This window comes from Podarcis melisellensis, assembly GCF_964234715.1.
Source record: "Podarcis melisellensis genome assembly, chromosome: 8".
NCBI lineage: Eukaryota > Metazoa > Chordata > Lepidosauria > Squamata > Lacertidae > Podarcis > Podarcis melisellensis.
The window spans coordinates 86,326,481-86,350,475 of NC_138540.1; the positions used below are offsets into that span (position 1 = coordinate 86,326,481).

The window sequence follows — 23,995 nt, forward strand, 5'->3', positions numbered from 1 at the left end:
CAGTTGCTGCTGCGTCTCAGCACCTAGGGATTTCCTTGTGTTGGCTGAGATAAATGAAGGTCTTCGTTATGTCCCCACCCCCCTCCAGCTGCCTGCATTCAGAAAACCAAAACAGTGATTGAGCAGAAGCAAGTTTGCCAGCTTGTAAAGGTGTCGGAAGGGGGGAAGAGTTGTTCAGTAGATGGCAACTCGTGGCGTGTCTCCAAAGGCAACCAATTTTGTGGGGCACCTTAAAGACATAACTTAACGCCTTTGCCATGATATCAGCTCTCTGGAGTCCCACTTTGTCAGGCGGCCAGCTGCAAGGGGTCTTATCTTATCCTGAGTTTTTATAGCTGTGGGTGTTTGGAGAGGCAGGCGGAAGGAGGGACCGAAAGGCAGATAGCACAGGCTGTGATAGAATTAAGTTGTTGGCTGTTGGCCATTCATAAAACTCCTGTTTGGGATCACCCAGACATCTTGGCATTTAGCCAGCTTCGAGAGACCCACTTGCTTGCTGTTTTCCTGCGACCCACTTGCGGAGGCGGGTCCCTTGCTGCCGGGGCCAAAACCCAGCCGGCTCCTTTCCGGGATGCAGCGACATAGTTGCCGACCTTTGCGCTCAAGAGGTCTGGGCTCGGTCTCGCGATCTTTTGCCCTCTTTCCCCGAGCAAGAGGCGTTGTTTGCAAGGAAGTCCTCCTCCTTCAGGGAGGTGAGTCAGGATCTGTGCTTTCCTTGGGAGCTGCTGCTTGAGCCAAAGCCCACCCCTGCTCTTGGCTTCTGCAAGGAGAAAGTGGTGACTGTAAACATAGGAATGCCCTTGCCCTGGCCTTGGCAGATGGCCCAAAGGACCCATTCATGGTTTTCGCCAGGGCAGTGGGGAAAGGATTGTGGCTGGGATGATTCATCCTCTTCCTATCAGGGGCCGAAACATCTGGATTAGCAGCCTAAGGACTCCCTTCATCGCAGACCCGCACGGTGCTGTGATTGTTTATCTACCGTATTTTTCGCACCATAGGACGCAGCGGACAATAGGACGCACCTTGTTTTAGAGGGGGGAGAACAAGGGGAAAAAATTCTTCCGCTCTCTGACCAGCGCCCCTTCAGCGAAGTGGCAGGAAGCGCTGCGCAGAGAGTGGGAGAATTTTCCCCCTCTTGTTTTCCCGCTCTAAAACAAGGTGCCATTTAAGGTGCGTTCAGGCGGCTACCTTGGAAGCCTGGAGAGCTAGAGGGGTCAGTGCGCACCGACCCCTCTCGCTCTCCAGCCTTCAGGTTCCTTTCGACCTGCTCTTTGGGGCTGGCGGGGGGAAGCCCACCACCAGCCCCAAAGAGCAGGTCTGGGAGCAGCGGAAAGGCGCAGCGGAGAGGCTGCTACCATAGTCACGCGTCACTTCTCCAGCTGGGAGAGGGTCGCGGGGGGCTGCTTTAGCTCCGCGCGCGCTCTCCTGGCTGGAGAGGTGACGCGCAGCTATGGAGGCTCCTGCCAGAGCTGCGCGTCACTTCTCCAGCCGGGAGAGGGTCGCAGGGCTATGGTGTCTTTGCTCCATAGGGCGCACACACATTTCCCCTTCATTTTTGAAGGGGAAAAAGTGCGTCCTATAGAGCGAAAAATACGGTAAGCTATTTTTGTCTACTGCTTTTCTACCTTGCTGAGCAGGTTATGTTAAAATAAGCTTAAAACTGTGTAACGCAACCAAGGAAAGCTGCAAGGGTTTTTCCTTTGGAAGGCCCAGTCTCTCCTTCCTGCAGCTGGCTCCTGAGTAGCCCTGCTGTGGGGTGGGGGTTGATCCAGGGGGTTGGCTCAGGTTTTGCGGCAGCTTCTCAGAGCAGGCCGCAAGGCTCCCGCTGCAGTTGCTACTACCTCGCGTTTTATCCAATGGCTGCTTGCTTCCCTGCAGCGCATCTGCGCGGATGTGGCTCTTCCAGGGATTTACAGGCCGGCTGACTTACTGTGACTGGTGGGGTTCCTGTGCTGCGCATTGCAGGGGAGGGGCAAATGGGATGTGGAACTGCAGCATAGGACACTGTCTCTCTTTATCTTATTTTACCTTTGTAGCATTAAGAGCAACAAACGGTGACCTCATGAGGCTTGATGTAGTGCCAAAGTGTGAAAGACTCGATGAGCGACAATGACACGTAGCTGCGATTCCTGCCTTTCTGGGGGTTGGTCTAGATGACTCGTGGGGTCCCTTCCAGCCCTACACATGCCTCTCTCCTTTGCCTCCGGAGCCCTGCCTGCCTGCCTGCCTCTAAAGCCCTTTGTGCACCAATCGGGGCTCCACCAAGGGCACATTGCAGTGTGATCCAAGCCACGGTCATCTCCAGACTTGATTATTGTAACTCGCTCTACGCGGGGCTGCCCTTGAGACTGACCCAGAAACTCCAGCGGGTGCAGAATGCCGTGGCAAGACTCCTTACAGGGTCCTCGCCGCGGGATCACACTCACCCGGTGCTATACCCGGTAGAGTACAGGATCAGGTTCAAGGTTCTAGTTTTAACCTTTAAAGCCCTATACGGCTTAAGACCCTCGTACCTACAGGACTGCCTCTCCTGGTATGCTCCATGCAGGACCTTACGGTCTTCAAACAAAAATATCTTGGAGGTCCCGGGCCACAGGGAGTTTAGGCTGGCCTCAACCAGAGCCAGGGCTTTTTCGGCCGTGGCCCCGATCTGGTGGAATGCTCTGTCACAAGAGACTAGGGCGCAGTCTGACCCCTTCCTTTGGTAATCCTCACAGAACTCTAGCCCAATGGTTGCCATTAATTTACTTTGATTTTGAATTGATTTTAGAATGCTGTGTTACTTTTATTGTTGTTAGCCTCTCTTAGCCCAGCTTCGGCTGGGGAGGGCAGGATATAAAAAAAATATTATTATTACTATTACATTATTATTATTATCTGGTTGGGAGGTTACCAGAGCATGGGGTGCCAACGAATAAATTTTGGGGGGTGCACTCGGGTGAGCCATGCCACACATAATTGGTCACATGACGCGATGCATGCGCACCATTTGAATGGCAATACCCATTAACCGGGTGGCGCTGTGGGTTAACCCACAGAGCCTAGGACTTGCCGATCAGAAGGTTGGCGGTTCGAATCCCAGCGACAGGGTGAGCTCCCGTTGCTCGGTCCCTGCTCCTGCCAACCTAGCAATTTGAAAGCACATCAAAGTGCAAGTAGATAAATAGGTACCGCTCCGGCGGGAAGGTAAACGGCGTTTCTGTGTTCTGCTCTGGTTCGCCAGAAGCGGCTTAGTCATGCTGGCCACATGACCCGGAAGCTGTACGCCGGCTCCCTCGGCCAAGAAAGCGAGATGAGCGCCGCAACCCCAGAGTCGGCCACGACTGGACCTAATGGTCAGCGGGTCCCTTTACCTTTTTTTTTACCCATCTACCGGGGGAGGCAGCCCCCTCACATCTTTTATTGGAGGAGGGAAGCTCCCTCTGCCCCTAGGAGTTGGCTCCTATGACTACCATGGCCAGGCTATATCTGCCCAGGAGTGGCCATAGCTGGCCAAAGGCTCTTGAGGTAAGGAGCACTCCCAGGCGATGTTTGTGCTCCTTGGGGAGGGGGCAGCACAGTCCCACCTAGAGGAAGTTGATCGCTGAATTCCTGAACCGGAGCCCTGCCTGCCTGTCAGCCTCTAAAGCCACCATTTGGTTGGGGCTCAGTTTCGGTGCTTTGGCTCTCATCCAGCTCATTGCAGCAGCCAGGCAGAGAGGCCCAGCACCTGCCCAGACTCACCTGACTCAGGTAACACAGGGAAATGGCGCCAGGTGACAGTTGCCTGCGGCTTGGCTCCCGCAGTGGGCAACCCCCAGGCAGCAGGTGCCTTTTCAGGGCTGTGTCTGAATAGCCAGTTTGGTGGTTGTGTTGGGGAAACTAGTGGGTCTCCCCCAAGGATTTTGCTTGTGATCTGAAGGTATCCTTAGCTGGGAGGGCAGGAGGTGTGTGGCTTGTGCTTCTCAGGCTTGGTGTGTGACTGTTTGCTTTGCAGAGACTTTGGACTCCCGCGGCAGGAGGAGAGGGCCTGTGTGCCCGCCTTGCTCATTCTCTCGCGCAGCCCAGCCAGCCGTGTGGTGGGGTCTGCATGCAGATGCTTAAAGCTGAGTAGGGGGTGAGAGAAAAGCTTTTCTCTTCTGCAGGGCTGCTCTGCTGGGATTGCATTTGCTCTTCAGATCGGGGGGTATGCACTTTCAGAGGTCCCCCTCAAGCTCTAACTTGGCATGTGGAACTGCCTGCTGGGTTGCCGGGACATTTTCTGGGCTCAGTCCAGCCGCTCGGGGCTTTGCATTAAGGACAAAAGATGGTTCAAAATGTCTGGGTGATCTGTGCAGCTTGTGCTGCGTTGGGTCCCCCCCCCCTCAATAAAGCAGAATTGGGTCCCTTCAGCCCCCCCACGGCTTGTCGCTGGATTCCTGCTGCTCACCATCCTTGTAGCGCTTCTTTGCAGAAAATGCACGTTTAACTTGTCAAATATTTTGCACTCAAATATTATTAAACTCCATTCCACGGAGAGAGGTTGTTGGATTGTACTTCCAGTGTGCGAAACTGCTCTTTTTGAGTATCTTTCCTGGAATTACAGATAGGTAGCCGTGTTGGTCTGCCATAGTCAAAACAAAATAAAAAAATTCTTTTCAGTAGCACCTTAAAGACCAACTAAGTTAGTTCTAGTATGAGCTTTCGTGTGCATGCACACTTCTTCAGATACACTAAGTGTGCATGCACACGAAAGCTCATACCTAGAACTAACTTAGTTGGTCTTTAAGGTGCTACTGGAAAGATTTTTTTTATTTTGTTTTTCCTGGAATTGTGGAGTTGGAAGGGACCCCATAGGGTCATCTAGCCCAACCCCCCACAGTACATGAATGACAGCTGAAGCATCCCTGACAAGTGGACATCCTTTTTTTGCTATCTCACCGTGTGCCCTTTTTGTGTTGCTTTGAATCTGTGTCCCTTGAATAATAATAATAATAATAATAATAATAATAATACAGTCATACCTCCGGTTACAGATGCTTCAGGTTGCGTTTTTTCAGGTTACGGACTCTCTGAAACCTGGAAGTACCGGAACGGGTTACTTCCGGCTTTCGGAGGTCGCTCATGCGAAGAAGTGCTAAATTGCGCTTTACGCATGCATAGAGGCGTCGAGTCGCAACAGGCGCTTGCGCATACATGCCACTGCGGGTTGCGAACGTGCATCCCGCACAGATCATGTTCGCAACTCGAGCGTCCACTGTAGTAGTAGTAGTAGCAATAATAATAATAATAGTAATATGCTGCGCACCTGACCGGTTTGCCCCAGCCACTCTGGGGGGTCTAGGTGACTGAGGTTGCACCTGCCAGCCCAAGACAAGGGTGTCCCTCGAGACGGTGGCCGTGGCAGTGCCTTCACCGTGCCACAGACCTGGCATTCTGCAACGGTGGTTCAGTGGCCAGCAAGCTGCTCTCTGTGGAATTGAGAGCACACGGCACAGCGTCCAAGGTTACTGGGGTCTAAATTTAAACTTCTTGGCCTGGAAGCTCTCCCTTTAAATCTTTTAATATTTTAATAGGAAACTTTTCTGTTTCTCGAAGAGCGCAGTTTATTTTTATGCCGGATATGAAAATAAGCCTGCAGGAAGCCTTTACCCAGGGATGCCAGGCTGGGCACAATGGGCCCTTATCTTCATACAATGCCTGCCTTGTCGGAAGGAACCCCCTGAGGGTTGTGACAGTTGCAGGAATCTGCCCCCATGGGACGCTTCTGCCTCTCAATGGCTCTCCTGTCTGTCTGAAAGAAGGGTCTGAGCTTACTGTGGGCAGGGGCTGGCCTGTTGTGGCAAGAGGAAGTTTTCTGCAGGACTGAGGCTTTGTCGGGGACCCCACTGCCTTTCCCCCCCAAGTGCACATTTGCTGAAAGCTGTTCTTCGCCATCCTGGCCCGCTTTGATCAGTGGATTTCTGGGCTCTCTCTTTTTTTGAAATCACTGCAACTTTTTTTGAAATCACTGCAACTTCAGGTGAACAAGCAGATAAACATATTAACACCCTCTTCTTAGGATCTTTTTTTCTCTTTCCACTTTCCCAGACTTCCAGGTTCTTGTCATGTCCCCTCTTTTTCACTTTTTTTCTCAACAAGGAAGCTCCAAACATCATGCCCTCTTCTCAGAGCGGAGTTGCTCCAGTCCCTTGGTCATTCTGGTAGCCTCTTTTCTGAGCTTCTTCCAAGCTCTGCAATGCCCTTTTTCAGATGAGGCAGCTAGAACTCTATGCAGTGGTGTTTGGGCCATAGCTATGTATAATGGACAGCTTCACCTTCGTTCCGTCTCCTAATGATCCCCATCATGGAATTGGCCTTTTTCATGGCTTCTGCACGTGGGGTTGACGTCTTCCTCAAGCTCTCCACTCCTACCCCAAGGCCTTATTCCTCGTCAGTCACGGCCAGCTCAGATCCCATGAGCGTATATGCGAAATTCAGATCTTTCCGCCCTTGTTTACATTGAATTGCATTTGCCTTTTTGCTGCTTGCTCTCCCAATTTGGAGAGGCCCTTCTGGAGCTCTCCACAATCCTTTTTTCTTTCTTTCTCTAATCCCCCTGAATCAGAGCCAGACTTGAATCTCTGTGGTGCGTGCTCATGGGAGGGAATAACTCGACCGACAATTCCTTGAGTGAGTGAGCAATTGGATAAAGAACTCAGGTTTAATAAATAGCCTTCTTTGGAAAGGAGGTTTGTGTGCAGTGCCCACAAGAGCTGCTTCTGAGCTTGGAAGTCCTTTGTCTTTGGCAGTGTCTCAAAGCAGGGCAACAGTTCCACTGAACGGAACTGATAATTGCGTTGGGTTTGGGCTGATTTGCCACCTCGCTTCTCAGCTTTAAAGTTTATCGTTTACTTGGGGCTTAGTAGGAATCTGTGTGATGGAGTCTTCAAGGCCAGCTTTTGAGGGCAGAGAAGCTCCACTTCTCCTCTCCATCCGCTGTATCACTTGTCTGCCAAACACTTGCTTGTTTGGCCATTATTGAAGATTTGCCGGGGGGAGGGGCAGTGTTAGAAACTCAGTTATATAAGCTAGGTGCCAAACGGCTCCCTTAAACCAAGGTTGCAGTTGCCAAAACGAAATGTCTAGTTGCCTGATGGGCTGACTGTGATTGATTCTCCATTAAACATCTGGCTAGTTCAGATTATAACCTTGAGCTAAGTTAAGAGCTTTAAGAACTGAAAGAGGAAAATCACTTGATCCGGGGACAGTCCACATACATATTTTGCCTACCCCAACCTCTTTTTCTTAATGGTGACTTCTCTTGCTCAGGCTGTGCAGAAGAAGCAAATCCTTCCGATTGTGCGGATGAAATATAACGGATAGCATTCTACAGGAAGGGGTCTGAGTGTGTGAAAACAGTCCCGATTCAAGGATCCCCACATGGGGGAGATGTCAGGCTCCACCCTGGCACCCAAGCAGTTTCACTTGGTTGCAAGTGGCCAATAAAAAGGTAAAGGGACCCCTGACCATTAGGTCCAGTCATGACCGCCTCTGGGGTTGCGGCGCTCATCTCGCTTTATTGGCCGAGGGAGCTGGCATACAGCTTCCGGGTCATGTGGCCAGCATGACTATGCCACTTCTGGCGAACCAGAGCAGCGCACGGAAACGCCGTTTACCTTCCCGCCGGAGCGGTACCTATTTATCTCTCTGCCTGGCTGCTGCAATGAGCTGGATGAGAGCCAAAGCACCGAAACTGAGCCCCAACCAAATGGTGGCTTTAGAGGCCGACAGGCAGGCAGGGCTCCGGTTCAGGAATTCAGCGATCAACTTCCTCTAGGTGGGACTGCGCTGCCCCCTCCCCAAGGAGCACAAACATCGCCTGGGAGTGTTCCTTACCTCAAGAGCCTCTGGCCAGCTATGGGCACTCCTGGGGAGAGATAGCCTGGCCATGGTAGTCATAGGAGCCAACTCCTAGGGGCAGAGGGAGCTTCCCTCCTCCAATAAAAGATGTGAGGGGGCTGCCTCCCCCGGTAGATGGGTAAAAAAAAAGGTAAAGGGACCCGCTGACCATTAGGTCCAGTCATGGCCGACTCTGGGGTTGCGGCGCTCATCTCGCTTTCTTGGCCGAGGGAGCCGGCGTACAGCTTCCGGGTCATGTGCCCAGCATGACTATGCCACTTCTGGCGAACCAGAGCAGCGCATGGAAACGCCGTTTACCTTCCCGCCGGAGTGGTACCTATTTATCTACTTGCACTTTGACGTGCTTTCGAACAGCTAGGTTGGCAGGTGCAAAATGGGGCCTGGCCAGTTTCGAACACTGCTATCTTCCGGTTGCTGTAGGACTCCAGCTCACATAATCCCTGACCCCGTGCTGACTGCAGCTGATGGGAGTTGTAGTCCAGCAACAGCTGGAGGGCACTTGGTCGGTTTAAGTGCCTGTTGTGGTCTGTTCATTTGTATCCTGCAAGACAGAGCTGTTCCACCAGGCCTTTGGCCGAGGCACAGTCTGACCCCCTCCTTTGGTAACCCTCATAGAACTCTAGCCCAGTGGTTGCCATTAATTTGATTCTGAACTGATTTTAGAATGCTGTGTTACTTTTATTGTTGTTAGCTGCTTCAGCAGGGGAGGGCGGGCTATAACTATTTTTAAAAAATTATTATTTATTGTCCTCAAACTGCCATGCCAGGACGGCCTGGGGCTACTGGGAGGCCCTCAACCTGACAGTGGCTGCGCTTGAAAGCCCCACTTGGGAATCAGAGATGGAGGCCGGCTGAGAGCCCTACAAGGTTGTCCATAGATGGCAAGACTCCCCAGTGCCGGAAAATTCAGCCATTCCCTGTAGGGAGGGAGTGTGGCGTTCACAAGAGCCGAGGTAAAATGCCCTGCAGCCTGTTTGCAGGATCATCTCCCTCCTGTGCTCCATGCTGGGCCAGCGGAAAAGAAGCAGATCGCTTTTTGAGAAGGTGCCCTCTCCCGCAAGGAGCTCAACCTGGGGAGAAAACAGCAAAGACCTGATGAAGAGAGCACAGCAGAGGTTATATTTTCTGAGAATCCTCCAGAAAAACAATCTCTCAAAGGACCTGTTGATGGCATTTTCCAATTGTACTGTTGAGAGTGTATTAACTTATGGTCTCTGTGTGTGGTTTGGGAGCTGCACAGCCAGGGAAAAAACAACTCTGTCCAGGGTTGTAAAGACTGCGGAGAGAATAATTGGGTGCACTCTTCCCACCTTGGATCAAATCTATGCTTCCAGGCACCATAAGAAAGCTGCAGAGGTAGTGCAGGATAGTGCGTACCCCGGAAATGATCTCTTTCAGCTTCTGCCTTCTGGAAAAAGGTACAGGGTTATAAAGACTAGGACTAGCCGCCTAAGAAACAGTTTCTATCCACATGCAATTTTGGTTTTAAATGCAGTGTAAGGAGTCTCTATGGGAGTATATTGCATTTAAAAACGGGGTATCAGAGTTTTTAGGGGGCTAACTAGGTTGGGATAGCTGGGGTAGCAGGCTTGTTGGTTTTGAATGTCTTATGTAGATTTCATCCCCCACCTCCCAATTTCGTTGTTCTGTATGGGACAATGACAATAAAGATTATCATATTGTATCGTAAGGGGGCAATGCAATGAATGGAAGCTTCCAGTCAGTGATGGAATTGTCTTTGGGAATCTGGCCCTCTTCCTTCTTCCTCTCCCTCCCTGTTTCTTCTTCTTCCTCCTCTCCTTCCTTCCTCCCATCCTTCCTCCCTTGCTGCCTTTTGCAGACATTAAGCTTTGCCTGTGAAGTGGCTGCGGGATTTTTCTATCTCCAGCAAATCTCTCCCCCCCCCCTTTTGATGCAGCGGCGTAATTCTTTGCCTTTTCAAATCCTGGAACACCCCCCACTCCCGGTTTGTGTGCCGCATGTACACGAAGAGCCGCTCGTTCCCTAGTAATAAAAAATTAATGCCCCCATAAATCTTTGATGCCTGCTCCAGTTTGCGTCGGGGATGTTTCTGGCAGGCCGCCCTGCCTGCAGTTTCCCACCGCTCTTCATTAACTGCTCCCCTCGCCGCCTCTTCCCCTCCAGTCATAGATTTGTTAAATTGCCTCCCTTTGCTGCCGCTTCCAGCCGACAGCCAGGCAGCTACTGGTAGGAGGTGGTCTTAGAGCAGAGGAAGGCTTTTCCGAGGAGGCTGGGGCCTGGCTTGCGGGCCCAGGGTGGAGGCCGCGGAAGGAGGGGGCGAAAGTCCGGCAAGGGGATAAGCCTCTGAATGCAGAAAATCTCAGGCAGACAAAAATACTGGCACAACTCCTGGGAGGAGCTGGGAAGCACTGGCGAAGGAAGCAGCCGTTCGAAACTCCCATTGTTCTAGGCGCATTTTGCAACGGGATTTCATTTGCGCAAACAGTTTCTGAGCTCTGGGTGCAATACTGAGCCTAAGATTTCAGATTACAGTCATACCTCGGGTTAAATATGCTTCAGGTTGAGTGTTTTCAGGTTACGCTCCACGGCGACCCAGAAGTAACACAACACGTTACTTCCGGGTTTCGCTGCTCGCGCATGCACAGACTCTCAAAATGATGTCACGCGCATGTGAGGAAGCGGCGAAACACGACCCGCGCATGTGCAGTCGCGTGTTACGTTCTGTTCGGGATGCGAACGGGGCTCCGGAACAGATCCCGTTTGCATCCAGAGGTACCACTGTAAAAGTGACCTTTTTCTGCCTCCCGACTTCCAGCCAATCTCTGAAGACTGGAGAAGGGACCCTCATAAGAATATTGGGGGGGGGGGTGAGAAAGGAAATATGGCTTGGTTTTTTGCAGTCTTCAGATGACGACCAGACCATGTGAAAAATGAACGTAAGATTTTAGCTACAGTTCATTGTTTTCTTGCTATTTAAAAAAGCGCGCCTAGACACTCCCTTGCGGCGGCGGTGCCTATAACCTAGGTTTTGGGTGCTATTTCGCTCCCAGCTTTTATATCTCAGTTTCTAACACTGGAAGGAAGGTGCCACCTTGCTTGGCTCCCAGTTCTTCCTAATGTTGAGTCTGAATCTCCTTTCTTGCCTTGTGGATCGGGACCTTCCCTTTGGAGCAGCAGAAAGCAAGCTTTCTCCATCTTCCAGGGGAAAGCCCTTGAGATATTTGAAGATGGCCGTCTTTTCCTCATCAGGCTTGGCTTCCAGGTCCTCCTCCATCCTGGCCGCCCTCCTCTGCCCACCTTCCAGCCTGTCAATACCCGTTGGAGTGAGTCATTTTGCCTCGGAACAGAAAGCAAATGAAACCAAACACGTAGAAACACTAATGGACCTAAAAAGTCAGCATGCAACGATGCTGCCGTTGGCAGGGAATGCTGGCCCCTTGCTGGCAGCAGGAAGGGGCTGAGTCCAGGGACTTCAAGGGCAAAGTGGCACCTGAGTCACCTAGGCATGGGGACACGGCGTCGCACGTGCCAGGGACTTTGTCTTGGCAGCCGAAGGTGGAATGTGCTGAGGCAGAGACACACACCCTGGGCCCTGCCTGCTTTCCAGGCACAGTCAAGGGAACAGCTGCCTCCTCAGGATCCTCAAACGGTTTTCCATCCCATTTCTATGCCACTTTTGAGGGTCCGAGTCTCTCCCTTGGTGTGATTCCTTCACCCTGCAAGGCACTGTAACAAACGAAAACCTGCCCTTATTTCCATAAGAGCCATAATAGAGTCCTTTGTAGGTTCTCCATCAGTCGGAGGACAAAAACAGAGGCCAACCAGAGAATATTGAGAAGCAAAGCAGCTTGTAAGCCTGATCTTTATTGAACTGTTGCAACAGGGTGCCCCCTTCACATGCAGGAAAAGGAGGGGGACCCAGAACCAAGGTGTGCCCGCCCTTATATAGACATTTTAAATTGCCCACCTTGGAGTCAAAGACCACCCCCAGAAACATCATACAGAAAGGGCGGTCTACAGCATGAGTGGGTTGTTTACCTCCTGTCTGGCAGGTTACCTGTTAATGCTCACTTGATTGGATACCCTGGGGAGCCTGGCCAGTCTTTTGTAATGATAAATACATAATTCCTGAGCCAGCTCACAGGCTCACCCTATTCATACAGAGACATACCCTTCAGACAGGATTTGTGAAGGAAAAGACAATGGGGAGGCTCTTCCATTTGACCTTGCAGAAAAAACACCTGGTCAGGCTGGGAGTCAAAATGGCTCCATGGTTGCTCCCCTGTACACCTTCAGACGTGTGGCCTATATATCAATGCATGTGTTTACCTGGTATATTTATGAACCTTTATTATATACATAAGACCTTAATTTATTTACTTCAGCACGTTCTGTGTGCTGGTGCAAACCCACCTTGCATGGGGTCTGCTGTGGGCCAGGGACTGAGCTGTGGGGTGGATCTTGGCCCAGCCAGTAGTGCAGTTGGGGGAGGCTGAAAGAGGCTGGTGGTGTAAGGCCTGCAGGATCCCAGCGCAGGCAGATATGCAGAGGTGAAGCTGGAGGTGCAAGCTGTCTGCTTTGGCAAGACCTTGGGCCTTGCTGTGGGTTCCTGAGCTGCTTTTTCCCTGTGGTCTGCTCCTTTCTGGTGCTGCGTCAACCACCCTCTGGGCTTGACCGGCCTCCCACTTGGGAGCGCTCAGAGGCCTGGCACCAGCACTGGTCAGCAGCCAGCCAGCGCTGGCCTTTTGTCTGCCTCTCCCCAGCCGCAGCCCAGCTCCTGGCTGGCAGCGTGGGAATCGCAGAGCCGAGCCTTTCCTGGGCATTGGGACTGCCTCTCGCTGGCGAGGCCGGCCAGGAGGCAGCGGCAGCAGGACAAAGCCCCTTCCTGGGCACCTGGCAAGGCCAGTCGCCATGACCTCTGCGGCCCCTGCAACCACCACTCTCTCTTCCACCTCCTTCCACGGAGAAGAAGCCTTGCAGGTGCTGAATCAATCTTGGACATTTTGTAAAGGATCGGGTAGGGAAACGGACTGAACCGAGGCCAGTCCTTCCTCATCGCAGGTGCAAATTCCTGGCAGCTCTGAAGGGAGGCAGCAGCAGTCCTTGAAGGGGCTGTCGGCCTAGTGCCCCTGTTCTGCTGGTGGTTAATATTGATATATCTTTATTCATAACCCGCCAAGGCATCCTTGTTCCCCTTCTGCAGGCTGTGGGGCCAGTTTTGCATGCCTTCCTGCTTTGCGGCTGTTGAGCCTTTCCTCCTGAGCTCCCTGGCCCCTCTTCTTTCCTTTCCTTTAATCCTTCGTTTATTGCAATCCACTCCTTGGCCAGGGAAGTTAATCTGCTACCTTCAACAGCTGCCTCAAAAGCCAGCTGTGTCTTCTCTCCCCTCCTCGAAAAAGCTTTTGCTCCTTCCGTTTGCCGCTGCCCTTCCCCTCGCTCGCTCGCTCTCCTCTCCCATAGCTGCCCAGCCCCAGAGTGTTATGTTCTGGCTCCCTGGAATTTCCTTTGGCTTCCAGTGGCTGCCAAGCCAAGGAGATCCCCCCCCCTCCCACCAGCCAGTTTCCATGAGCTCTGCTTGGAGTGGGGCTTTGTGCTTCCTGAGCATGGAGACGCTGTCCCTGGAGCGATGGATCGGTGGCCCCGGGAGTTCGCCCGTGGGAAGGAAGCCGCAGCGTGCAGACTGAGGGGATCCCAGAGGGAATCTGTGGGTGCCCCTTCGGAGGAGGAGCAGACGGAGAGGCTCAATAACTAACACATGGTCCCTTCCTTTAGCCACTAGTTTCCTAATACTTATTACAGTGGTATTTCGGGTTATAGACGCTTCAGGTTACAGACTCCGCTAACCCAGAAATAGTACCTCGGGTTAAATGCTTTGCTTCAGGATGAGAACAGAAATCATGCAGTGGTGGCGTGGCAGCAGCGGGAGGCCCCGTTAGCTAAAGTGGTACCTCAGGTTAAGAACAGTTTCAGGTTAAGAACGGACCTCCAGAACGAATTAAGTTCTTAACCCAAGGCACCACTGTACATTGACATTTCAGGATCAGAAATATATACACTGGTACTTCGAGTTACAGACGCTTCAGGTTACAGGGTCCACTAACCCAGAAAACCCTTGTGTTAAGAACTTTGCTTCAGGATGAGAACAGAAAGGAGGCCCCATTAGCTAAAGCGGTACCTCAGGTTAAGAACAGTTTCAGGTTAAGAACGGACCTCCAGAACAAATTAAGTTCTTAACCCTAGGTACCACTGTATATATTTCTCCCCAAGCAATTCTTTTGGCACTGGAATCCCAGCTTTCCCGGGGTTCATGGAGCAGCTCTCCAGCATGTGGCGTAGTGGCTAGAGCGTTGGAAATAGGGCCTGGGAGAGATTTGGGTTTAGGAGGAAGCCAGCCGCCCTCCCCAACCAAGGGTGCTTTGTCCCCGGCGCAAACTGATGCCTGTGACTTGACCACACCGGCCATCTGCCCCGTCTCCCTTTTTTTCCTTCTCCCGCCTTCCAACCGTGTCTCATTTCCTGGAGGAAATGTCACAGCGGCAAGACATGAGTAATGGGGATGACATAACGTGAGCTTCCTTCTCCTTGCAAGAGCCATGCGGGGAAGACGGGTTTGGAAGGAGCCCAGAGAGGAGGATGAGAAGGCTGATGATGTCGCTCACAAGGAACAGGGTCTCCAGATAAGCAGTTCGGAGGCCAAGTGCGTCCAGGACTGAAGGGGAAAGCCAGGAATTCAGGGCGGGGGCTTGTACTTGTGTCTCCTTTTGCATGTGCAAACACTTTCAACTTCTTGCTGACCTTCTTGATAGGAGAATGGTCCTTGAGTGCTTGAGAGCGGTCACTTTGTATAGCCTGCTTTTCTGCTTGTTGCAAGAAACCACATGTTGGGTTTGGGCATTCTAAGGAGGCAAGGAGGTTTCCGTTCGTGTCATAAGGGACCACAAGGGAGAGACAGGTTTGTGTCCAGGGGGATTTGCGGCTCTGTGTGCTGCTGTCTCGGCCACTATCCGTGCCCGACTTGGGTGTCCGTGTTCTTGAGGTGGACTTCGGCTTGCAGGAGCTAGTTACCAATAGCTCACCTCCAGGGTTTGAAATTGCCCAGGCGCCAGGCGCATTTTGCTATGGGCACATGCCGAATTGCGACCCAGATTTCTGGGTGCCAGTTTTAAAAGCTCTGCCTTAGTCCACAGTTAATTCCCCTTCCCTTTCTGCAGTGTGTGTTTCTCCTTCTGGGATAAGTGAATTGTTGTAAGAGCAAGCTAGAGTCAAGTAGTGTAGCTGAGACTGTAGAATCGTAGTGTTGGAAAAGGACCCCAGGTCATCTAGTCCGACCCCCTGGTGAATAGACCACAACCTAGGTTTAAGGTGGCATTTGGCACCTAGCTTCTATATCTGAGTTACTAGCACTGCTTACCTCAGGGGATGGTGTGATTTCCTCTCCCCTGTGGAACCCATGCCTTGCTCCCCTTATCCTTGTTCTGAACCCAGTTTGGCCCTGGTTTGCTTTATTTATTGAATTTACTAGATTCCTTCTCTCGCTGCAGGCAACTCGATGCGCCTTTACAGAACCAAAGCAAAACAATAGCAACAAACCCCCCCAACTCATACAGTGGTACCTCTGGATGCGAACGGGATCCGTTCTGGAGCCCCGTTCACATCCTGAAGCGAGCGTAACCTGTGCGGGGCGCGATTCGCCGCTTCTGCGCATGCGCAAGACGTCATTTTGAGCGTCTACGCATGCACGAGTGGTGAAACCCGGAAGTAACATGCTCCATTACTTCTGGGTTGCCACAGAACCCGAAAATATTAATCCCGAAGCTACTTCAACCCGAGGGATGACTGTACATTCATTAAATGTTTTCTTTCTGGGGGGAGAGAAAAAAAGAAGAAGAAACCCCTGCTTTAAAAGGCCATAGATTGCTTAGAAGCCAAAATACCTGGCTGAAGAGGAATGTTTCTGCCTGGCACCTAATATACAAAGAAGGAGCTCAGGTGGCGATTGCAGGGTCTGGGTTTAGCCTGGTCCCCTGAGGCGGTCCCTCCGAAGCCCCCTTTCCCACATGTTGTTTTGCCTGCATCAATTTCTGTGCGGTAGTTCAGTGCGAGAGGATTTGACGGGGGCGAGCTCTTTCCTCTCGGCTTGCCAGTTTTTTTTCCCTGGCCGACGAGTCTAGAAAAGCTGGTATTCTGATCATGTTGGAACATTTCGGATGCAGCGCTGCGTATCTAGGGGGAATGCATGGAATGGATTTCACATGGCTTTCTAAGATGTTTGTGAATGAATCAAGCGCCTGTTTCCTCCTACAAGCCCTGGGAAAGCAATTAGCCGCAGAGTTCGCTTTGCCAGGAGAACGTCGTGGTGTTGGAGGCACTCTGGGACTGGGTGATTCGAACCCGGGTGCATCTGCCTTTCCAGTCTGGGCTCTGATGAAAATGAGGGTGCCTTTTTCTCTGGCTTGCCTGCATCCGTGCATCGGAGGAGCTTCTGTTCATTTCGATTAGGCTTGCGCAGGAGCTGCTGCTCTGAAACAGCTTGCATCTTTCAGCCTGGGGCTGTTGTTCGGAGCCTGCGCCCCAGAGAGTCCCACAGCCTAACCAAAAATGCATGCTCTGTTTGAAGGCAAACTCTCCTCTGGGGGAAGAGAAGAAGAGAGCAAGAGGCAGTGCTAGAAACTCAGATATACGTATAAGATAATCATCAAATGGCACCTTAAACCTAGGTTACGGTCGCCACAACAGAATGTCTAGGTGCCTTTTTTGCCATGAGATTTATTATTATTTGTAGTATTCTTTTCATTTCTATGCTGCTTCATATTTTAAAGGGGGGAAAACCTCAAAGCGGGTTATAATACATTAACACATCAAATAAAACAACCCAGAATAAACCAGATTCAAGCTTCAAGGAAAATATTTCAGATCCTTCTCTAAGCGACGTTTGCCTTTCTCCATATTTATTCACCTACTTACGGTAATTTCCTGAGCTGCCCCATAGCAGAAGTGCCTTAGGAAGCCATTGTGGTGTAGTGGTTAGAGTGTCGGACCTGGGAGATCAGAGTTCGAATCCCGACTCTCTCATAAAGCTCACAGTCACAGCCTCTTAACCTCCCTCACAGGGTCGTTGTAGGGATTAGCAGAGGAGGGGGGTGAGCCATGTGCCAGAGATCTCCACGGGGTTTCAATTGGACCCAGGGCAGTTGCAAAATGCGCTTAGCGCCTGGTGAATTTCAAACACTGGCGAGAGGATGCCCAGAGCTGCCTATCTGTCTGTTCTTCTTGCCTTATCAATTTGCTGAGGGAGGCAGAGCACTGACCATGAGCTGCCACTGCTATTCTGGGCACATTTATGGGGACTGCCGTCCTCTTCAGCCCACACAAGGGCTCTCACCTATATTCGTGCGGTACCTAATTCATGCTACAACTCGGCCGGGCCATCTGTCGCCCTTTTTGATTGACTGGTTCAATGGGATCTGCACAGTGTGATTATTCTGGTGTAAACATCTTTTCTGCCTAGCGTTGCCGGCGTCGGGGTCAGATGCCTCCGAGACTTTGCTTTGCAGAGCAGGCTCTTTGTTGTGCTCTCTCCGCTTTGCAATCCCGGGCCGGCTCCAGGAGGCGGCTTTGGTCTGTGTCCAACTTGCACTTGTGCAAATGGAGGCTGCGTTCTTGGCATTTGGTGGACAAGCTCCTCTCTCACCCCCTCTCAATGTCTACTTGTGACAAGTAGAGGGGGTGCCTCGGTGGATTGGAGGGGGGGGACAAGGGTGGCACTGTGGTCTAAACCACTGAGCCTCTTGGGCTTGCCGATCAGAAGGTTGGTGGTTCGAATCCCCGTGACGGGGTGAGCTCCCGTTGCTCGGTCCCTGCTCCTGCCAACCTAGCAGTTCGAAAGCATTTCACGTTCAAGTAGATAAATAGGTACCACTCCAGCGGGAAAGTAAACGGCGTTTCCGTGCGCTGCTCTGGTTTCGCCAGAAGCGGCTTAGTCATGCTGGCCCCATGACCCGGAAAAACTGTCTGCAGACAAACACCGGCTCCCTCAGCTAGTAAAGCGAAATGAGCACCGCAACCCCAGAGTCGTTCGCAACTGGATTTAACTGTCAGGTGTCCTTTACCTTTGCCTTTTGGTGGATGGACACCCCTGTTGGACGCAGCAGGGTACCCCAGCATAGGGCTTGTTTCTGGGGGGTGTTTGTGGAGAGGATCCCATGATGAGCCTTGCTTCTTCCACCCTCCTGGAGAGAGGAATGGCCTTTGCGAAGGTTGCATTTTCTCACACCCTGCTGAGGAACAGGCAGAGCAAAGAAGATAACAGCACAGAAAGCTTTTTCGGCCAGAGTCAAGGCGGGCAGAGCTTCCTGGCTCTGTAGGTGTGCAACTGTGGCTTCGCAGCTTAGCAAGCGTACAGTGATGCTTTGGCAAAGGGCTGTGTGCCTTCGCCCGCCTGCTCTCCTCCTCCCTTGCTCACTGAGTCACAAAGCAAACAAGCTGTTCTCTCTGTGGCAGCCAAGCTCCACAACCTGGGAACTCTTTCCTCAGGGACCACGGGGCTGCTCTTGTAGACTCAGCTGGAGCCTGAAACGCCAGGCACCTGGCCTCTGAGAACTGGCCTGACAAGACAGAAGTACTGTTTTGGGGGAACAGGAGGCGGGCAGGTGTGGAGGACTCCCTGGTCCTGAATGGGATAAGACCAGGTGCGCAGCCTGGGAGTCATTTTGGACACAGAGCTGTCCATGGAGGCGCAGGTCAATTGTGTGTCCAGGGCAGCTGTCTACCAGCTCCATCTAGTACGCAGGATGAGACCCTCCCTGCCTGCAAACTGTCTCACCAGAGTGGTGCATGCTCTAGTTATCTCCTGCTTGGACTACTGCAATGCGCTCTACCTGGAGCTCCCTTTGAAGGTGACCTGGAAACTACAACTAATCCAGAATGCGGCAGCTAGATTGGTGACTGGGAGCAGCCGCTGAGACCACATAACATCAGTCTTGAAAGACCTACACTGGCTCCCAGTACATGTCTGAGTACAATTCAAAGTGTTGATGCTGACCTTTAAAGCCCTAAACGGCCTCAGTCCAGTATACCTGAAGGAGCGTCTCCACCCCCATTGTTCTACCCGGACAGTGAGGTCCAGCTTCGAGGGCCTTCTGGCAGTTCCCTCACTGCGAGAAGCCAAGTTACAGGGAACCAGAGGGCCTTCTTGGTGGTGGCACCCACCCTGGGGAACGCCCTCCCACTGGATGTCAAAGAGAAAAACAACTACGGTACCAGACTTTTAGAAGACGTCTGAAGGCAGCCCTGTTTAGGGAAGCTTCTGGAACTCGGTGCAAGCTTTCGGAAGGAAGGCTTGTAAGGTTACCAGCAGCGGACCTGTGGGATCTGGAGCCCAGCAGTGTTTGAAATCCCCCCAGGCGCATTTTGGTCCGGCTGTGACTATGTGGAGGTTTCTGGGAGCCATGTTGGCAACCACACTTTGAAAACCTCCGCCTTAAGTCCATAGTTAATTCCATTTCCAGGGTGTGTGTTTTTTCTTCTTGAACACTGGCACAAGGGAATTGCTGTAAGAGCAGGCTGCAGCCAAGCAGTTGACATCATAGGACTGTAACGCTGGAAGGGACCCCGAAGGTCATCCAGTCCAGCCCCCTGGTGAACAGGCATTCCGTTGTGGCCACCGCAACCTAGATTTAAGGTGCCATTTGGCGACTAGCTTATATATCTGTGTTTTTAACACTGGAGACCCGGTCCTGTGCCCTGAGACAGGCTAGTGTCGACCTGCTCCTTGAAAAACCTCAAGGGGTCTTCCGTGGCCCAGACTGCTTCTTCCAAAGCTATAATAATAATAATAATAATAATAATAATAATAATAATAATAATAATAATGTTGTTGTTGTTGTTGTTTAGTCGTGTCCGACTCTTCGTGGCCCCCTGGACCAGAGTACTCCAGGTACTCCTGTTTTCCACTGCCTCCCACAGTTTGGTCAAACTCATGCTGGTAGCTTTAGTAGTAGTAGTAGTAATAATAATAATAATAATAATAATAATAATAATAATAATAATACAAATAATATCAAGGTCCTCCTTTACTGGGCCAAATCCACTGTGATTTTGAATTGATTTTAGAATGCTGTGTTACTTTTATTGTTGTTAGCTGCCCTGAGCTCAGCTTCGGCTGGGGAGGGCGGGATATAAATAAAAAATTATTATTATTATTATTATTATTATTATTATTTATTAATTATGGCAGATGTTCCTGGGCATGAGAATGACGTCCACACCCCCAGCAGTCGGGAGAGCCTGTTCAGCTTGTGTGCTTTGCAAAATATGGCTATTTTTTTCCCAAGGGTTGGGGGGCTTCTGCTTAAGGAGTCTGGCTTGGGGATCGACTTGGAGGAAGAGGGGATTTGGGCTGTCGGCAGACGGGTTTCTCTGTCTGCTCTCCCCTAAGCTGCTGCTGTCGCTGCTGCAGGGGATGCATCCTGCAAGGGAGGCTGAAGGAGCTCAGCCGGGGCTCAGCTGCTGCTGCAGGGGGTGAATCCCACTGCTCTTCCTGGCCTGCAAGGCTCTTGACCCCCTTCCCCTGCCCCTCTGCCGGCACGGAGGAGCACCTGTGGCCTCTTGTCCATGGGTAGGCAAACTAAGGCCCGGGGGCCGGATCCGGCCCAATCACCTTCTAAATCCGGCCCGCGGACGGTCTGGGAACCAGGGTGTTCTTACATGAGTAGAATGTGGGGTGTTTTTTGTTGTTGTTTTTATTTTTATTAAAGATTTTCTTGATTTACAGAAATATGTGTAATCTCTCTCGTATTTTTTCCATGTAACATTTTTACAAATCAGTTCCATTTGTTGAGACATTCGGAAGAAAAGGGGGAGAGGGGGGGGAGATGGTGGTGGGGTCGCTTGGCGATGTTTCTATTTTGCTTAATGTATGTAGGGTTTGGTGTCAGCGTTGCTGGTGCAGGTTCTCTGCTGTTCGCTTGTGTTCCTTTGGTGGTGAGAGAGGTTAGCTGAGATTCCTGTATTGCAGGGGGTTGGACTAGATGGTCCCTGGGTGCCCCTTTTCCAGCCCTACAATTCTGTGCTCCACCTACTGAGCAATTGGTTGCCTTTTGCCAGGAGTTACCAGGCTGCGTCATTTATAAAGCTGACGGTGGGAGCATAGCTGTCAACGCTTCCCGTTTTTAAAGGGAAATCCCCTTATTCCGAATAGGATTCCTCGCAAGAAAAGGGAAAAGTTGACAGCGATGGGTGGGAGTTAAGCATCCTGGAAGGCAGGTGGAAACGAAGCCTCAAGGTGTTTGGCCACCGCAGGGGCGGCGTTCTTGTGGCACGAACCACGGCTGAGCTCTGACCTGCACAGCCCTCCAGAGCCCAGCCATAAATCACCGCTCAGTTGCAGGGAGGTTGCAAGAGGAATCGATCGGATCAGAGCCTCGGAGGCCGGGACTTTGAACCGTCTAGCTGGGCTGCTCCAGGTTTCTATGGTAACAGAGGACTTCCGTGGTTTCAGGGCAGCAGTGGTTTGGCCTTTCCCTTTTCCATGGCTGAGGTCAGGACTGGCCCTGGCTTGCAAGCCCTGGGTGTTGAGTCCTTTCTTTTTTCCTTTTAAAAATATTTTATTAAAGTTTTCTTGGTTTACAAAGGTATGTGCAATGTCTCTTTTTTTCAAGTTACATTTTCCATAGGTCAGTTTCGTGTGTTGAGACGTTAGGCCCAGCAGCGGTTCTCAACCTGTGGGTCCCCCGATGTTGTTGGACTACAACTCCCATCATCCCTGAGCTCTGGCCTTGCTAGCTAGGAGAGATGGGAGTTGTAGTTCAACAACATCTGGGGACCCACAGGTTGAGAAAGGCTGCTTAGGGTTACATTATACCTGAAGGAGCATCTCCACCCCCATCGTTCTGCCCAGACGCTGAGGTCCAGCTCCGAGGGCCTTCTGGCGGTTCCCTCACTGCGAGAAACCAAGTTACAGGGAACCAGGCAGAGGGCCTTCTTGGTGGTGGCACCCGCCCTGTGGAACGCCCACCAGATGTCAAAGAGATAAACAACCACCTGACATTCAGAAGACATCTGAAGGCAGCCCTGTTTAGGGAAGCTTTTAATGTTTAATAGGTTATTGTATTTTAGTGTTTTGTTGGAAGCCGCCCAGAGTGGCTGGGGAAACCCAGCCAGATGGGCAATGTACAAATAATAAATTGTTATTATTATGAAGAAAAAAGGGTGGAGGAGGTGGAGGAGGCCATGGTGGGTGCGGGTGGGGTCAGGAAGGCGATATTTCTATTTTGCTTAATGTATGTGTGGGTTTTTGTGTCCACGTCGTTTGGGCAGGTTCTCTTTGCTATTCAGTTGTGTTCCTTTGGCGTGGTTCTGAAGCCCCTTTGGGGTTGAAGCAGGACTGAGGATCACCTGGCTGTGCTCAGGTGTGGCCACAGCTGCCCCCACCTGGACCAGAGAGGCAGCGGCTGTTGCAGGTGCCTGGATTTCTGTCCTGGGTGCGACGCTCCTTCCCTGCGTGTTCTCATAAGTCAAAGGACTCCCTCAGATATTGGTGGGTTCTTCCCCCTCGGAGGATTTTAAACTGCGGTGGTGGCATCACTCGGTTGTAGCATGGTGCTGAGAATGCCAAGGTTGCGAGTTTGATCCCCATCTGGGGCAGCTGCGTTGTCCTGCATTTCAGCGGGTTGGACTAGATGATCCTTGGGGTCCCCTCTAACTCTCTACGATTCTGTGATTTAAAGGAGCATGCTGTAGAGCTGCTGAATTTGAGGGTGGGAGCTGTGTGTGTGTTGGGGGTTTGGAGCCGGAAATCCAAACCGTAATTTCCTTTGCAGCGTTTTTTAAAGCCACAGCCCAAGAGGGACTGCATCTGTCATTGTGCGTAGCAGATGAACTCCGGGAAATGGAAGTCTCCCCTGTGGGCAAGAAAGCAGATGGGGGACAGTTTGGGTCTTAAGTGGCTGGCAATTAAACAGTTAATTACTCATCTCCCCCCCCCCCAAACCCTTGGGAAGGAGCAATTAACCATTTTCCTGCAGGCTGCTTGAGATCAGAATTGTCCCCCATCTGCTTTCTTGCCCACAGGAAAGATTCCCTTGAGTGAGGAAGCAGAGGGTGTGCCTGGCAGGAAAGGGTTAAGCATGCTCTCCCAAATGCTGCCCCACTGAGACACTTCGCACACCCACCCTTGCAACTAGTGTGTGCTTGTGTGCAGATAAATGATCGCCAGGCTACACCGGAGGGTTGTTGTATTCTGTGCTCCCTCTCTCTGCCACTGCCTTCTTCCAGCCTGTAACATGGAATATATTTTCATTTCCAACGTCAGGTCACTCTTAAAAAAAAAAAACTTTATTTAAAAAAATTAAATAGCCCACTGAATGTAAAATGACCCAAAGCATGAACCATGAATCATGGAGTTAGAAGGGACCTTGACTGCCATCTAGTCGAACCTCATGCCATACAGGAATACGTGTTGGCCAAGGCAACATGGCCAAGACACTGAGATCCAGCGCTAAGGGCCAGAGTGATGCATGCTCTAGTTATCTCTCGCTTGGACTACTGCAATGCGCTCTATGTGGGGCTACCTTTGAAGGTGACCTGGAAACTACAACTAATCCACAATGTGGCAGCAAGACTGGTGACTGGGAGCGGCCGCTGAGACCATATAACACCGGTCTTGAAAGACCTACACTGGCTCCCAGTGCATTTCCAAGTACAATTCAAAGTGTTGGTGCTGACCTTTAAAGCCCTAAACGGCCTCAGTTCTGTATACTTGAAGGAGCGTCTCCACCTCCATCATTCTACCTGGACAGTGAGGTCCAGCTTCGAGGGCCTTCTGGTGGTTCCCTCATTGCGAGAAGCGAAGTTACAGGGAACCAGGGAGAGGGCCTTCTCGGTGGTGGCGCCCGGCCTGTGGAACGCCCTCCCACCAGATGTCAAAGAGAAAAATAACTACCAGACTTTTAGAAGACATCTGAAGGCAGCCCTGTTGAGGGAAGCTTTTAATATTTAATGCTGTATTGTTTTTAACACTTGATTGGAAGGCGCCCAGAGTAGCTGGGGAAGCTCAGTCAGATGGGTGGGGTTTATTATTATTATTATTAACATAGTTCTGGCTAACAGTCTCCTGGGACCGGGGACTCCTAGAATCAGATGGGTGCCAGGGTCC

General features: G+C 51.4%; 1 protein-coding gene across 1 annotated transcript in view; it reads left to right on the plus strand.

Annotated features, from left to right (window-relative positions):
* Positions 1-12,804: 12,804 nt before the first annotated feature.
* Positions 12,805-23,995, plus strand: part of SIPA1L3 (signal induced proliferation associated 1 like 3) — a 77,645-nt gene continuing 66,454 nt past the window's right edge. Inside the window, exon 1 of the mRNA XM_081921895.1 lies at positions 12,805-12,822. The gene's annotated coding sequence lies outside the window, so the exon portion shown is untranslated. The remainder of the gene's footprint in view (positions 12,823-23,995) is intronic.